The sequence below is a fragment of the Pan troglodytes genome, chromosome 7, assembly GCF_028858775.2.
Source record: "Pan troglodytes isolate AG18354 chromosome 7, NHGRI_mPanTro3-v2.0_pri, whole genome shotgun sequence".
NCBI classification, from domain to species: Eukaryota; Metazoa; Chordata; class Mammalia; order Primates; family Hominidae; genus Pan; species Pan troglodytes.
Genome location: NC_072405.2, coordinates 142,755,745 through 142,770,560, shown reverse-complemented (window position 1 = coordinate 142,770,560; position 14,816 = coordinate 142,755,745). Strand labels below are relative to the sequence as shown.

The window sequence follows — 14,816 nt, the reverse complement described above, 5'->3', positions numbered from 1 at the left end:
TTTTTTTGTTTGTTTGTTTGAGATGGAGTCTCGCTCTGCCACCCAGGCTGAAGTGTAGTGGCATGATCTTGGCTTACTGCAAGCTCTGCTTCCCAGGTTCACGCCATTCTCCTGCCTCAGCCTCCCAAGTAGCTGGGACTACAGGCACCTGCCACCGCACCTGTCTAATTTATTTATTTTTTGTATTTTTAGTAGAGATGGGATTTCACCATGTTAGCCAGGATGGTCTCGATCTCCTGACCTCGTGGTCTGCCCGCCTCAGCCTCCCAAAGTGCTGGGATTTGGAAGCTTCATTTTTAAAGCTAGTTAACAGGAAGGTTTATCTAATTTTCACCAATTAGTCAGTTATACCTACACACATTTCTTTATTCAAACAGACAATTGATCATAAATTAAAAGTAAATCGACTGTACATAACACCTACAGCAGGAAAACCCCATATAACACTATTTTAAACAGGGTAGCTCCTTTCTCTCACACATAAAAGATGTCAAGAGGAGGCAATCTGGACTATAATGGAAGCTTCACACTTTCTTCTGGGAGCCAACTGCTTATCTGATCTGCCATCATCAGTGAATGATTTCCATCCTCAAGATGGATCATAATAGAAGAAGTCTGTGGAAGTTCAGCATCAAGTCCCCATTTTGAGCAGGCTGCCAAAGCATCTGTAAAAGACAAAGTGGTGCTCCTCCCCACTGGGTCGGCTCCTTGAAACAGCTTTCCCTGTAACCCTTTTACCTACATCTCCTTGGCCCAGTGTTAGTCTCATGGTTTCATCTAGCTGCAGGGGAAACTGAGAAGTGTTGCTTGTTAGCTGGGTGCATTGCCACAGTGAATAAAATTGAGGTTCTGTAGCTGAGAAAAAGGGAAGATGTGCATATTGGGGGGTGATGAACAGTCTCTGTCCCAAGTAAGACAGTCTTAACTCGTTCAACAAATGCCAACTACTCTGTAAAGGGTGAGGTAAAAGGTGTTTAGAAAATGAAGACAAGGTCAGGTGCAGTGGCTCATGTCTGTAATCCCAGCACTTTGGGAGGCCGAGGTGGGCAGATCACCTGAGGGTGGGAGTTCAAGACCAGCCTGACCAACATGGAGAAACCCCGTCTCACCTAAAAATACAAAATTAGCCGGGCATGGTGGCACATGCCTGTAACCCCAGCTACTTGGGAGGCTGAAGCAGAAGAACCTCTTAGACCTGGGAGGCAGACGTTGTGGTGAGTTGAGATCATGCCATTGCACTCCAGCCTGGGCAACAAGAACAAAACTCTGTCTCAAAAATAAAAAAAAAAAAAAGGAAAATGAAGACAAGCGAGACACAGATATTCAGGGACTCACAATGTGGTGGGAGAGCTGGCTATGAAATAAATGAGTTTATGAGAGAATGACTGCTGCCCTCATGACAGTGTTGACAGTGTATGTCAAAGAGGCCCTTGTCAACTGGGCCTAGGGTTTGGTGGAGACAGGTTTTCCTCAGGCAAACTGGAAAGGTAGTGCAAATGAAAACAAAAGACAAGAGGTGGCACCCATCTCTGCACACTTCTGTTCCTGCAACTCCTGGAGTTTTTGTTCCATGAACCCAGATATTCCCCTTTTTGCTTAAGCCAGTTGAGGTAGTTTCCGCAATTGCAATAAGAGTTTTGAATGATATAGTCATCATGCAGAACAGGCCTTGTAAAAAAAATAAAAACAATCTATGCTTCAGGTAACACCATTAGCAAAAAAAAAAAATGTAGGGTGATTAACTCTTCTGGTTTGCGCAACTGTCCCCGTTTTAGCACTGGAAGTCCCTTATCCTAAGAATTCCCTCCATCCCTTGAAAATCCAGATAGTTGGTCACTGGAAAGTAAAGTGTTGTCCATATTTTGTGTGGAAAAGAGAAGACTTGGGGGGAAATAGGGAATATTTTCAAATAGGTGAAAGTTTCTCAGATGTAAGAAAAAAATAGATGCTCTGTGCAGTTCCAAGGGTTACATAATAACTTAGTAGATGCTGAAGAGGTGAAAGTATTAAAAGGCAGACTGTCTTTATTATAAGGACAATTTTGTAGATATCAGAGCTTCCCAAGGGTGGCACTGGCTTGCCTTGGAAGGGGAATTGTTCAGAGGAGTCATGTGGTCAGAGCTGAACTGGAACCCTGGCTCTAACCCTCGCCAGCTGTGTGGTCTTGGGCAAGTTAGTTAATCTCTCTAAACCTCAGTTTGCCCATCTGTAAAATGGCAATGATAATTACTGGCTTGTGAGGATGAAACCAGGTGAAGCCAAGTAAATCCTCAGTACTTTCTAGTTATAAACAGAGAGAAGTAATGAGCTTTCTTTTCAGTAGTAAAGGCGGAATGACCCCTTGTATGGATGCTTCAGAGGACGTCAAGGATGGATGCCTGCAAATGAGAAGGACTTGGAAGACTTGAAATTTCCTTTCTAGGCAAAGATTCCGTTTTGATTTGATTTTGTATAAAAGATGTTGCTGATAGGGCTATTTTAGAGATGGATGCTTGCGATGATTTTTGACAGACTTTCCTTATAAAGCTTTTTAGGGCTTCTTTAAAATACATTTTGCTGAGCTTTAAAATGAGGAGCATCTGTCTGCTTCCAGCTGTCTAGACCTGGGTTATTTCTGCCCTCAGCCACTTTAATGAGGTTGTTAGAGTGACAGGGTGTGTTACTGGCCACAGCTTCGGAGACTCGGGTCAGGGAGACTGTTTTCAGCAGCAGCCCTGTGAGGAAGGGACTAGAGGGGCCGTCAGTCTCCCTCACCTCCTACTGCACCCAGCTCTGGGGCTTCAAAGTGCTGCGGGAAGTTTAGTTACAGCAATGTGACACCATCGCTAAGAAGATAAAGTACCATCTTTTGCTGAGAGGATAATACCATTGCTGAAAGGATTACGTATCATCCATTAATTTTTATTTTCAAGTTTGATTTTTTTAAAAATCAAGGTATGACTTTCATAGAGAAAAGTGAACATAGCTTAAGTGTACAGCCTGGTGATGTTTTTGGTAGATGTATGGCCCCATATGACCACTGCCAGGTCCAAGATGTAGAATATTTTCATCCCTTCAGAAGCATCCCTGGGGCTCTTTCCCAGTCATCAAACCCACCCACCCACCCAGCAGAGGTAACCACTGTTTGGATCTCCAAAACCATACATTAGTTTTACCCTTTTTTGGTTTTCATACAAATAGAATTTTACAGCATGCATTTTTGGTGTGTGTTTAGCTTCTTTTAATCAACATAAGATCTGTGTATTTGTCAAGTATACATCTAAATCATAATTTTCCTAAGTTAAAAACTTGACTCTTATGCAAATATAAATTGACCATGTATCAAAGATTTTATTCAACAGATTCATTAATAAAGGAATCAGTAGAACACTAAAAACAGGTTTCAATAAGAATGTACTTGAATTACTGAGATTTATATTCTCTACCAGACAGAATTTGTTTGCTTTGCTGTGGACAGGAATCCTTTTCATTGCTATGAACAGGAAACATTTGCACTGCTATCAGTTTTCTGTAACTTAAAGTTGTTTAGGCAATAGAAAGAAAAGCATACACTCTCTATACTCAGATAACCTTGAGAGTCCTCTAGACAGCACCTAGTATTGCCAGACGATAAGAGGACATCCAGGGATCTCTGGCCTATTTCTAAAACCTAGCAATTATTTCTTGATGATACAAACACACCTCAATTTATTTATCCATTTGCTTGTTGATGAGAATTTGGGTTAGTTGCAGTTTGGAGTTATGAATAAATCTTCCATGAGCATGTTTGTCTATGTCTTTTTGTGGACATGTACAATCACTTCTCTTCAGTATGTACCTAGGAGTGGAAACGCTAGTTCATAAAAATAATATATTTATTATTAATAATAAATTATTAATATATTACACTTTAGTAGATACTTCTGAACAGTTTTCCAAAGTCATTATATCATTTTAAACTGCCAGATATGTATAATAATTTCAGTTGCCCTACTTCCTTGCCAACATTTGGTGGTATCAGTCTTTTTAATTTTAGCCACTTAGTTATTATCACCTATGTTAAAAATTTTAACATTTTAACATGCATAAGAATTAGCTGGAATGTTCATTCTGAAGTTTTGACTTCATCATTCTGAATGGAACTCAGAAGTCTACATTATGAACAAGTACTTTTTTTATTAGGGAATTATTCTGAGAGATGCTGGCTTAAATGCATCTTTACTGTGTAATCTATGAGTTGTTGTGGTTGTCTTCCTTCAAAGTGCATCCTGCCATGAAAGAGGGTGAGAACTTCGGTTAGCTCACAGATTTCTGAAAGTGAAATAACAACAACCAACTCTTATCTCAATATTCAGAACAATCCTCCAAATTGATACTTGGTTTTTCCATTTTGCAGCTGGGGAAATGGAGGCTTTGAGAGGTAAGGAAATTTGCACAAGAACTCACAGTGTGAGAGCAGGACTTAGGTCCAAGGATTTTTGAAATCCTCTGTCAATCAGGAATTTTTCTTTTTTTTTTTTTTTTTTTTTTAATTATACTTTAAGTTTTAGGGTACATGTGCACATTGTGCAGGTTAGTTACATATGTATACATGTGCCATGCTGGTGCGCTGCACCCAGGAATTTTTCTAATATGCCAGTGGTTTTGACACTTTTTTTGTTTCTTAGTTCTACTAGCAGCAGCCCTGTTTCTGTCCAAGATGTAGTCTTAAGAAGAATCCAGTATATGAAACAAATCATAATTAAGCTGCTAAGGTGGAATGGAGGGCCACGAGGCCAGTGGCTTGCTTGTCTGCATGAACTCTTTGAGCCCCAGCACCCTCCTATTGTCACCTGCTGCAGGCCTAAGACCCTCCCCTGGACTTGCAAACCATGGAGGCGCTAGGACCATCCTCATAGGCCCCGAGTACAGATGCATAATTTGTAGCAACACTCTTTTTTATTTATTTAAGAAAATATCCTTATCTAAAATTTGGAGACAGTCTTACTTAAACTCAAGCATAACCCAAGAGCAAAATATAGCCTGGGGAGCATAGATAGTGTGCCGCTTAGAAAGGCAGTAGCTTTGTGAGAAAACTGGATGACCCTATGGGCCCCTGTCTCCCTGTGGTGCTTTGAATTTGGAGTCCCAGCAGCAGTGGAATCTCCTGGAGCTTCATTGCTAAAACGCAGGTAGCAAAGGAAAGACATATTTTTCATAAGGAGACTTTCCCCAAAGCTCAAATAAATCAATTGTGCACACTGGTATTCTCTTATCCCCAGATGGCAAGCTGGTCTGATTGAAGTTAGAGATCTCTTAACACTCCTTGCCATCTGGATCTTCGGAAGAGATTTGAGATATCTCTTAACATTCCTTGATTTCACCCTAGAAGCTTAATTACGACCTTTGGAATGTTAGGAGATCTCTGACTTCATTCAGACCAGCTTACCATCTAAGGATGAGCATCCCCTCATTGTCCAGCTATGTGATCTTGGACCAATTATTTCATATCTTTCAGCTTCAGTTTAGTGTCTGTGCAATTGTGTCAATGACCACACAGAGGGGAGAAGTGAGGCTTATGTGAGATGCATAGTGCCCATGAGAGCTCCAGGCTGTGGGAGGTGCTCAGTAAAAATGTGTTTTCCCCCCGGCTCCTCTGTTGAGCAAAGCATACATCCTGCAGATCCACCAGCCATTTCAGAAGTGTGTCATGGTGACAGTGGTGTGACTTTGCTTTCTGCTTTCCTTCTGGTAGTGAGATAAGCCATTCCATGCTTCAGCACAAGGCCAAGGGAGGGAGAGCAAGGATGACATTGGTAGAAGGGACTGAAGAGAAGCATATTTGTGCCATGAATTCTATAAACATGAGAAGATGAGATCATTGCACCAGCTATTCCAGGAGTAGAATCAGCACCCCAGCTAGAAAAGGGGGCAGGTCTCTGGAAAGCTGCAATTTTAGCTTACTCGTAATAGCAATAATCCCTAACATTTATTGAGCTCTTAATGTGTGCCAAACATTGTGCTAAGCAATTTACATGCATTATCTCATTTATCTTCACATCAATTCTGCCACATAGGTGTCATGCTATCTCATCTTAAAGATGAGGGGATTGGCCAGGTGCAGTGGCTCACACCTGTAATCCAAGCACTTTGGGAGGCCAAGGCATGTGGATCACCTGAGGTCAGGAGTTCAAGACAAGCCTGACCAACATGGTGAAACCCCATCTCTACTAAAGATACAAAAATAAGCTGGGCATCATGGCGGGCGCCTGTAATTCCAGATACTCCGAAGGCTGAGGCAGGAGAATCGCTTGAACCTGGGAGGTGGAAGTTGAAGTGAGCCGAGATGGCGCCATTGTACTCCAGCCTGGGTGACAAGAGCAAAGCTCCATTTCAAAAAAAAAAAAAAAAAAAAAAAAAGATGAGGGGATTGAGGCACTGGGATATTATGTACCTTTCCCAAGTTCACTCAGCCGGCAAGCGGGCAATTATGTTCACCTAGGCTGTCACAACAGTACTAGCTGGAGTATCAGTTTGGTGGATATAACTAAGGTTCAAATACAGTGGCTTAAACAAATCGGAAGTTGCTTGTTTCTCATGTGTCAATCTTGATGTCAACTGTCAGGAACCAGGCTCCTTTGATCTTCTCACTCAGCTGCCATCTCCAGCGTGTTGCCCGCTCTGCATGGTCCCTGAAGATTCACCTTCACAGCCTCATCCCAGGTGGCAAGAAGGAAAGAAGGGAAAGGAGAGGCTGTTTGCCTCCATTGGCTCTGCCTACATACCATCGGCCAGAACTTGGATTGTGGTCATACCTAGCAGCAAGAGAAGCTTGTGAATCACTCTTTTGAGTTAAAATGTATTATTTTTGTTACTAACATAGTAGTAAAACAGAAATGATTAGTGGACACCCAGAACTCTGTGCTGTAACCACTATGCTACCTTATTTATGTTGAGAGATATTGGGCAGAGTATGACTAGAACTTTGTCATCCAACACAAAACATAATTTTCAGCATAAACAAACATTTTGTAGGCACCTGCCACCTAGAGAAAAATGAGAAGTCATGCTATAAGATACAGCCCTGCAGATGAGGAGATAGCATGAGTTGAGTACCTGCTATGTACATGGAGCTGGCTTAGAGACTTCCCATACAGCATATCATACCATTTTCTCAACAAAACCATTCAGAGATGAAGACAGTAGGGACTCAAGGAGGTGAAATAATTCACCTAAGTTAATATGTTTAGTAAACGGTCAGGTCAAGATTCAAAATCCCAGAAGTGTGACCCTGGGTAGGTTGCTTAACCTCTCTGTGCCTATGACCTCCTCAGCTCTAAAATGGAGCTACCTACAGGATTGCTGTGGGCTGTGGATGCTTTAATGCAGTTAAAGCCCTGGGAGCAGCACTTCGGGAGGCCGAGGTGGGCGGATCACAAGGTCAAGAGATCGAGACCATCCTGGCCAACATGGAGAAACCCTGTTTCTACTAAAAATACAAAAATTAGCTGAGTATGGTGGTGTGTGCCTGTAGTTCCAGCTACTCAGGAGGCTGAGGCAGGAGAATTGCTTGAACCCAGGAGGCAGAGGTTGCAGTGAGCCAAGATCACACCACTGCACTCCAGTCTGGTGACAGAGACTCCATCAAAGAAAAAAAAGCTCTTAGGATAGGACATGACATGTAGCAAGCACTCAGTGAATGGTTAGACCTTGTTAATTACTAATTAATAACAGTAACACAATTACTGTTATTGTGGTTATTGTTAATAATAGTACTGAATTGTCTTCTACTCTACTCAGCCTGCACTTCATCCTAATCCTAGTGTGATAAATGTTATATTGCGAATGAAGAAGGCTAGGAATGTCCAGAGAGAAGATAGATTCCTTTTGACTCTAAAACATAAAAAAGCATCGTAAAGAAGCAGCATTTTGTTGGACTTCGAAAGAAGGGTAGGATTTTAACAGGCAGAGGTGGGAGTGAAACTGGACAAAGAAGTTATTCCAGGGAAAGGGATCAGCTTGAAAATAAGCATCTAGAAAGGGAATGGCAAGTGTGTCGTGGGAAGGGAAACCGCGTAGGTGAGGACAGTGTGTGGGAGTTAAGGCAGGGAAGGGGGTGGGCCAATGCCTGGAGATAATTTAAGGAGGTTGGGCTGTTACCTGAAGGCAGTGGGGAGCCCTGGAAGGTTTTGATCAGCACTGTGCCAGGGGAAGATTGCCATGGCAACAGCTCTGGGGGAGGACAGGAGGGTGGAGAGGCCAGCTCACTAACTAGTGCCACGGGTTAGGTAATAGGTAATGAGGATCCAAATTAGAGCTACAGCTTTGGGAGAGGCTAGGAGGAAACAGAATAAGGACAACGCATGGAGGGAGAATTAAAAGACCACAGTGGCTCTGTGTGCAGAGGGCGAGGCAGATAGAGTTGTGAAGCTGCAACGCCTAAACCCACTGTCTGAAGCACAGGCTCCAAATAATTTCAACCTTATAGGATACGATGCTATCTGCCTGTTGTGACAAATGACTCATTTATTTTTTCTAGCTGGTTCTGGTTAGACCTTGGACTGTTTACTCACTCATTCATTTCATTAGCCATGTGTTCAGTGTCTATGCTAAACAAGCTCCATCAGTAAAAAGATCATCTCTGCTTGAGACACCATTTATATGAGCAAGGTACAGGGCAGGCTGCTTTAAGAAACAGGCCCCAAATGCATTGGTTTGAATCGACTGTCCATTAATTCTTCTATCTCATGTAAGTTTAGACACAGTTCAGGGATGGTGTGAAGGCTTGATGATGAAGGGAAATTAATCTACTTTTAATTTGTTCTGCCACTCTCAACTTGTAGCTTCTCTCTCATGATCCAAAAGGGCTGCTCCTGCTCCCACTGTCACAGGCATATTCAGACCAGCAGAAAACGGGAAAAGAAAAGGAAAAAGGAAGGGCTCCCTTCCCCTTTAAGATCAAGACCTAGAAGGTGCACACATCACTTCCACTCACATCCCATTAGCTTGAACTTGTTCGTATGGCCACAAAATTGCAAGAGGGGTGCCAAATGTAACCTTTAATTGGGTGTCAATGTACCCAGATTGAAAAATCTACCACCACGGAATAAAGGGAACTGGACAAACAAGTGCAGTCTCTGCTATTCTACTACGCAGTCTCTGCTGTCTACTCTGCCCGCTGCAATGCAGGGAACTTAGTGGCCACTTAAGGAATTTTTATCAAATAAATGAATGGCAGCATCATCATAGGTACTGGGGATACCAAGATGAAATAACATATTTCTTGTTTTCAAGGAGCTTTTAGCCTATAAGGGGCAGGGGCTAAGCAAGTAAAGAAGTAAATGCAAAGAAATTTTCCACTGGGTAGGATAGCAGCCTGTGTGGAGCCCTATATGATCAGTTACAAAGGACAAAAGCAGCAAAGGTCAGAAAAGGTCTTCATGGAGGAGATGATGATCGGCTGAATCTGGAAAGATGAGCAGGTGTTTTCCTGGTGAGCCAGGTGAGGAGAGCTGATCAAGGATGAAAGGAGAGGATTGTCAAAGACCAGAAGGTTTAGAAACAGCCAGGCATATTTAAGAGCGAACAGGCATGGACCAGGAGGGGAGGGAGGGGAATAGCAAGGGAAACTGGAAGAGGTGGGTGGGGTCAGGTCAGGGGACCTCAATCTTTATCTCATAGAAAATGGTACCCGTTGAGCCATTTATAGTGCAGATGTCTCAGGTGGCAGGGGTGTGTGTGTGTGTGTGTGTGTGTGTGACAGAATGACATTTTCATTTTTAGAAAATTGCTTTGGGTCCGGGCATGGTGGCTCATACCTGTAATCCCAGCACTTTGGGAGGCTGAGGCGGGTGGATCACAAGGTCAGGAGTTCAAGACCAGCCTGGCCAAGATGGTGAAACCCCGTCTCTACTAAAAATACAAAAATTAGCTGGGCATGGTGGTGGGCGCCTATAATCCCAGCTACTCGGGAGGCTGAGGCAGAGAATTGCTTGAACCTGGGAGTCGGAGGTTACAGTGAGCTGAGGTCACACCACTGCACTCTAGCCTGGGTGACAAAGCGAGACTCCATCTCAAAAAAAAAAAAAAAAAAAAAAGAAAAGAAAAGAAAGAAAGAAAAACGAAAAAAGAAAAGAAAATTGCTTTGGGTACACTTTTCAGAGAATGGACTAGCAGTGGGGACGTGACTAGAAGTGAGAGGCAAAACTTTTGCAGAAGCTTAGTGTTTTCTTCACAGACACTAATATTTTCTGTAAGCATGACTTTCAACGATCTAATGTATCTCATAAAGATCGAAATATTTTATTTGAAATCAATTCAAGTCATAGTTGATTTTTTTAAAGATAAAGGCTAATTGATTTTGTTTTTCTGTCATCAGTTTTTCTTCTAGTGGTCATTTTCACTTCCTCTGTTTGCTTCTGCTTCTTCTGCTGAAGTCTATAAACTGCTATTTACAGAAGCATTGTGTACCCTTGGGAAGGTCTTCTGCCTTCTGCACATAAGCCGAATTACGATTGGGCTGGGAGAGAGGAACTCCACCGCTCTTTGCAGCTGAAAATCTCCCTGCTATAAGGAAGAGCCAATGGCATCCAAACCATGCAAACTCTGAAAAACAAGGAATTACCAACTGTCTCATTTAACCGTGAAAAAGCTGAGCCAAGAGACATTCAATGGTGTCTCCAAGGTCACCCAGCAAAGCAACAGCAACAAAACCAGGGGCGAGGACACAGGTCCTTCTCAGTTCAGGTCTTTTCCCACTAATGGGATCAAATGTCACAGCTTAAATGAGGAACTCTTCAGCCTCTTCGTCTTCACTGATTTTTTCTTTTGCTCAACTATAGCATGCATTTTGAAACGATGACCTTGAGATTTCTTGCAGTTTTACATTTTCATGATTTATAGAGTTTACCACGAGCGTATTTTGTAGATATTTCTCTACTAACATGAATACACCATGCAGTAAGCACTTACCCAGCCATTTGTTTATTTAATGAGAATTTTCCAATCTCATTGTCATCTTAGTAAGCAGCACTTTGAAGGATGACCAGCTCCCTGTCATATGGAAGATCTGGGATTGACTGCACCACTCTCATAAGGCTGGACCCTGTGGTAGCTTCCAGTTTTTGACTTACAAATATGGTAAGGCAATGAAGAACCTCTGAATCTTGGTGAGCACTTCTGACTGTCTCCTTAGGCTGGATTCTAGATGGAGAATATTTCATCAGTCTAATACTCATCTCACAATGAACAAAGTCAAGAAAAAAATCTTAACTGCCCCACCCCTGGCGGCCCATATCACACATACATACACAGCACACTACACTCATTGACACACGACACTACACATACACACACTACTGCACACACACCCCATACTACATGCACACACACCCAACTCACACACACCACTGCACACACACACCCCACACACATACTACCATACCTCCACACACACTGCACACATACATCCCACACTACACACAGTGTACACACACAGTTCACTATAAACACACTCCCACACTACACACACACCTCACTGCACACACATCTAATACTGCACACACACAAAACACATGCAACCAAACTACACACAAAAAAATACACACAACACACACACTACACATACACACCACTGCACACACATACCCCACACACATACTACCATACCCCCACACACACTGCACATACACTTCCCACACTACACACAGGCCACACACACTACTATACCACAAACACGTGCACTGCACACACACCCCACACTACACACACACTTCACTAGAAACACACTCCCACACTACACACACACACCACACAACACACCACTGCATACACACCTCACACTACATACACACCACACACACTATGAACACACACTGCTACACACACACATCCCACACTATACACATACACACTACATACACACCTCACTGCACACACATCTAATACTACACACACAAAAACACACAACCAAACTACACACAAAAAAAACACAATACACACAACACACACAATACACATACACACCACTGCACACACACACACCACACTACGTACACATACACCACACTACGTACACATACACCAACACACACGCACACACGCAGACTTTCTGCTTCTTCCTTAGTCTTGACTCATATCAGTAAATGACATTATATCATGCCAGGTTACTCAAACCAAAAACCTATGAGTTAGCCTTGATTTCCTTCGCACTCACCCTCTTGTTCAGCCCATCAGCATGTCTGTTCAGTTCTTCCTTCCATGTAAAAACACATCTGAAAGCTGCAAATTTCTCTTTGTCTCCAGGACCATCACCTTGGTCCAAGCCATCACCCTCTCTCCTAACTCATGTCCTGTCCAATCTTGACTTCTTCTATTCCATTCTCTCTACAGCAGCCAGAATGACATAAAAATGTCATTTAGTTCATGTCATACCTTCTCATAAAAGTCTACACTGTTTATCTTATTTTGGAAAAAAAAATCCAAACTGTTTATCCTGGCTTACAAAGGACTCCTGCCACCCTTCCGACTCAATGTCCTACCCCTTCCCAGTGGATTCATTTGTTCCATTATGAAAAGGGTATGGTTACAGGCACCTGTGATGCATCAGTGAAAAAAACAAAGATCCCTGCCCTAATGCAATTTACATTCTAGCAGGGCGAGAGGATAAACAAATAAGTCTAAAGCTTATGTAGAGTATGTTAGAGGTTTTAAGTGCTGTTTGAAAAAGAAAAATAGAACAGAATGGGAAGCCAGCGATTATAGAGGGGGTTCTAGGATGCAATTTTAAGAAGAATGACTAGGCAGCGTATTTAGTGCTTTTTTGTAAAGGGTGAAAGAGTTGGCCACAAAATATCTGAAGCAAAGGGCTTTCTAGACAGAGACGAGTTCATTTTTTATACTATAGCCTAAATAATAGACTCTATATATCTTATATTCTAGTTTGGTGAGTTCAGATAATAAGCAAGTAAACAAACAAACAAACAAATAAACAAACTAGGAAAAGCTCAGATAGTGAGAAGTTGCTTGCACAGACCTCAACAGGATGATGAGAAGTGATTGATCAGGAGCTGCTTTAGATTACTTGTCTCATCTCATCCTTAAACCAGTCTTATAAGACAGGTCTTATCAGCCTTGTTATACAAATAAGGACACTAATCACAGAGAGATGCTAAATAATTTTCCCAAATGCATTCAACTAACTTCTCTTTCCATGTGGTTCCATTGTCCCCTGTGTATTCACCACCACCATATTTCTCAAACTGCACATTTATCATTGGGTGTTTAGCCACTTTCCTTTCCTGATTCAAGGGGATAAACTGTGTCTACCTCAATGTGGAACCCCCAGCACCTGGCGCAGTGATAGACTCACCATCAACACACAATGATGCTTGCTAAATAAGAGCACATGCCTGACCCGCTGTTCAACTCCTGGTGTGATTGACTCTAAATATGAAGCCCCTCCCCACGATAATAGGAATTGACCCTGAAGTCATGTGCCAGTTTTAAAATCGACTCACAAACAACTTGAAACTTTTCCATTGAGTCTGTTTTCCATCTTCCTGAATCTCAGTAAGCTTTGACTCCTTCGACCAATGGCATGCATTGTAAGTGACAGGAGGTGACTTTTGAGGCTAGTTCTTCAAAGGTTGTACAGCTTCTGCCTAAATCATTGGACACTTGGCCTCTACATAAGAAGTCCCACTATCTTGACATGACCATACTGGAGAGGCTACATCATGTAGGCTTTCTGGCTGGCAGTCCCAGCTGAGCCCAGTATCCAACCATTCCCAGTGAAGAAGCTGTGTCGTGTTGGAAGTGGATCCTCTCACCCCTCCTGATCCAGCCCCATCCATTGGAGTCAGTGGCAATCTTCCCAGCTAAGGCCCAAACATCAAACAGCAGAGACAGATCATTCCCCAGTGCCCTGTCAGAATTGCTAACCCACAGACAGAAGGATGTTTTACTTTGCACGAGTAAGATTGGGGGGCGTTGGTTACATGGCCATAAGTAACTGGAACATCAAGTAAAATCTTTTTTTTTTTTTGGCAGAGTCTCACTCTGTCACCCAGGGTGGAGTGAACTGGTGCAATCTCAGCTACTCACTGCAACCTTCGCCTCCCGGGTTCAAGCAATTCTCTTGCCTCAGCCTCCTGAGTAGCTGGGATTACAGGCATGCATCACCACACCTGGCTAATTTTTGTATTTTTAGTTGAGACGGGGTTTCGCCATGTAGGCCAGGCTGGTCTTGAACTCCTGACCTCAGGTGATCCACTCGCCTCGGCCTCCAAAAGTGCTGAGATTACAGGTGTGAGCCACCATGCCTGGCCCAAGTAAAATCTTAACCCTATATTTACTTCTCTGTTGTGTTTATTGTTAATCTTCCTTACTTAAACATAAGCTTTCTTTTCTCTCTCTCTCTCTTTTTTTTGGGGGGTCTTGCTCTGTCACCCAGGGTGGAGTACAGCAGCGCAGTCATAGCTCAGTGCAGCTTCAAACTCCTGGGCTCAAGTGGTCTTTCCCTCTCAGCCTCCCAAAGTGCTAGGATTACAGGTATTGGCTGCTGAGCTCAGCCCTGATTTTAAGCTTTCTAAGTGCAATACTGTTTGCCTGTTTTGTGTATTGCTGTATTTCTGGCACCTAGTAGAGTGTCTGGCATATAGTAGTTGTGCAATAACTATTTATTAAATGAATGAATGAATAATAAGAGTTTTAAGACATATATATATGAAAGCAGGGAATATCAGCCCTTAGCCTTCTGGCCAAAACAAAGAGAAAAACATGAAGCTCACAAGATTCCCAATGACTACAAGATAAAACATACTAGATGCTTTGGAAAGGCCTAGATGTTTCTGGAATGA

The 14,816-nt window shown here is 42.6% G+C and overlaps 1 long non-coding RNA gene across 1 annotated transcript; it reads right to left on the bottom strand.

Annotated features, from left to right (window-relative positions):
• Positions 1-10,239: 10,239 nt before the first annotated feature.
• On the bottom strand, positions 10,240-12,342 carry LOC129135887 (uncharacterized). Its single transcript, XR_008536969.2, has 2 exons — positions 12,173-12,342; positions 10,240-11,160 (listed from the first exon to the last, which is right to left on the bottom strand). It is a non-coding gene; the product is annotated as an uncharacterized LOC129135887 (long non-coding RNA).
• Between the last annotated feature and the right edge of the window lie 2,474 nt (positions 12,343-14,816).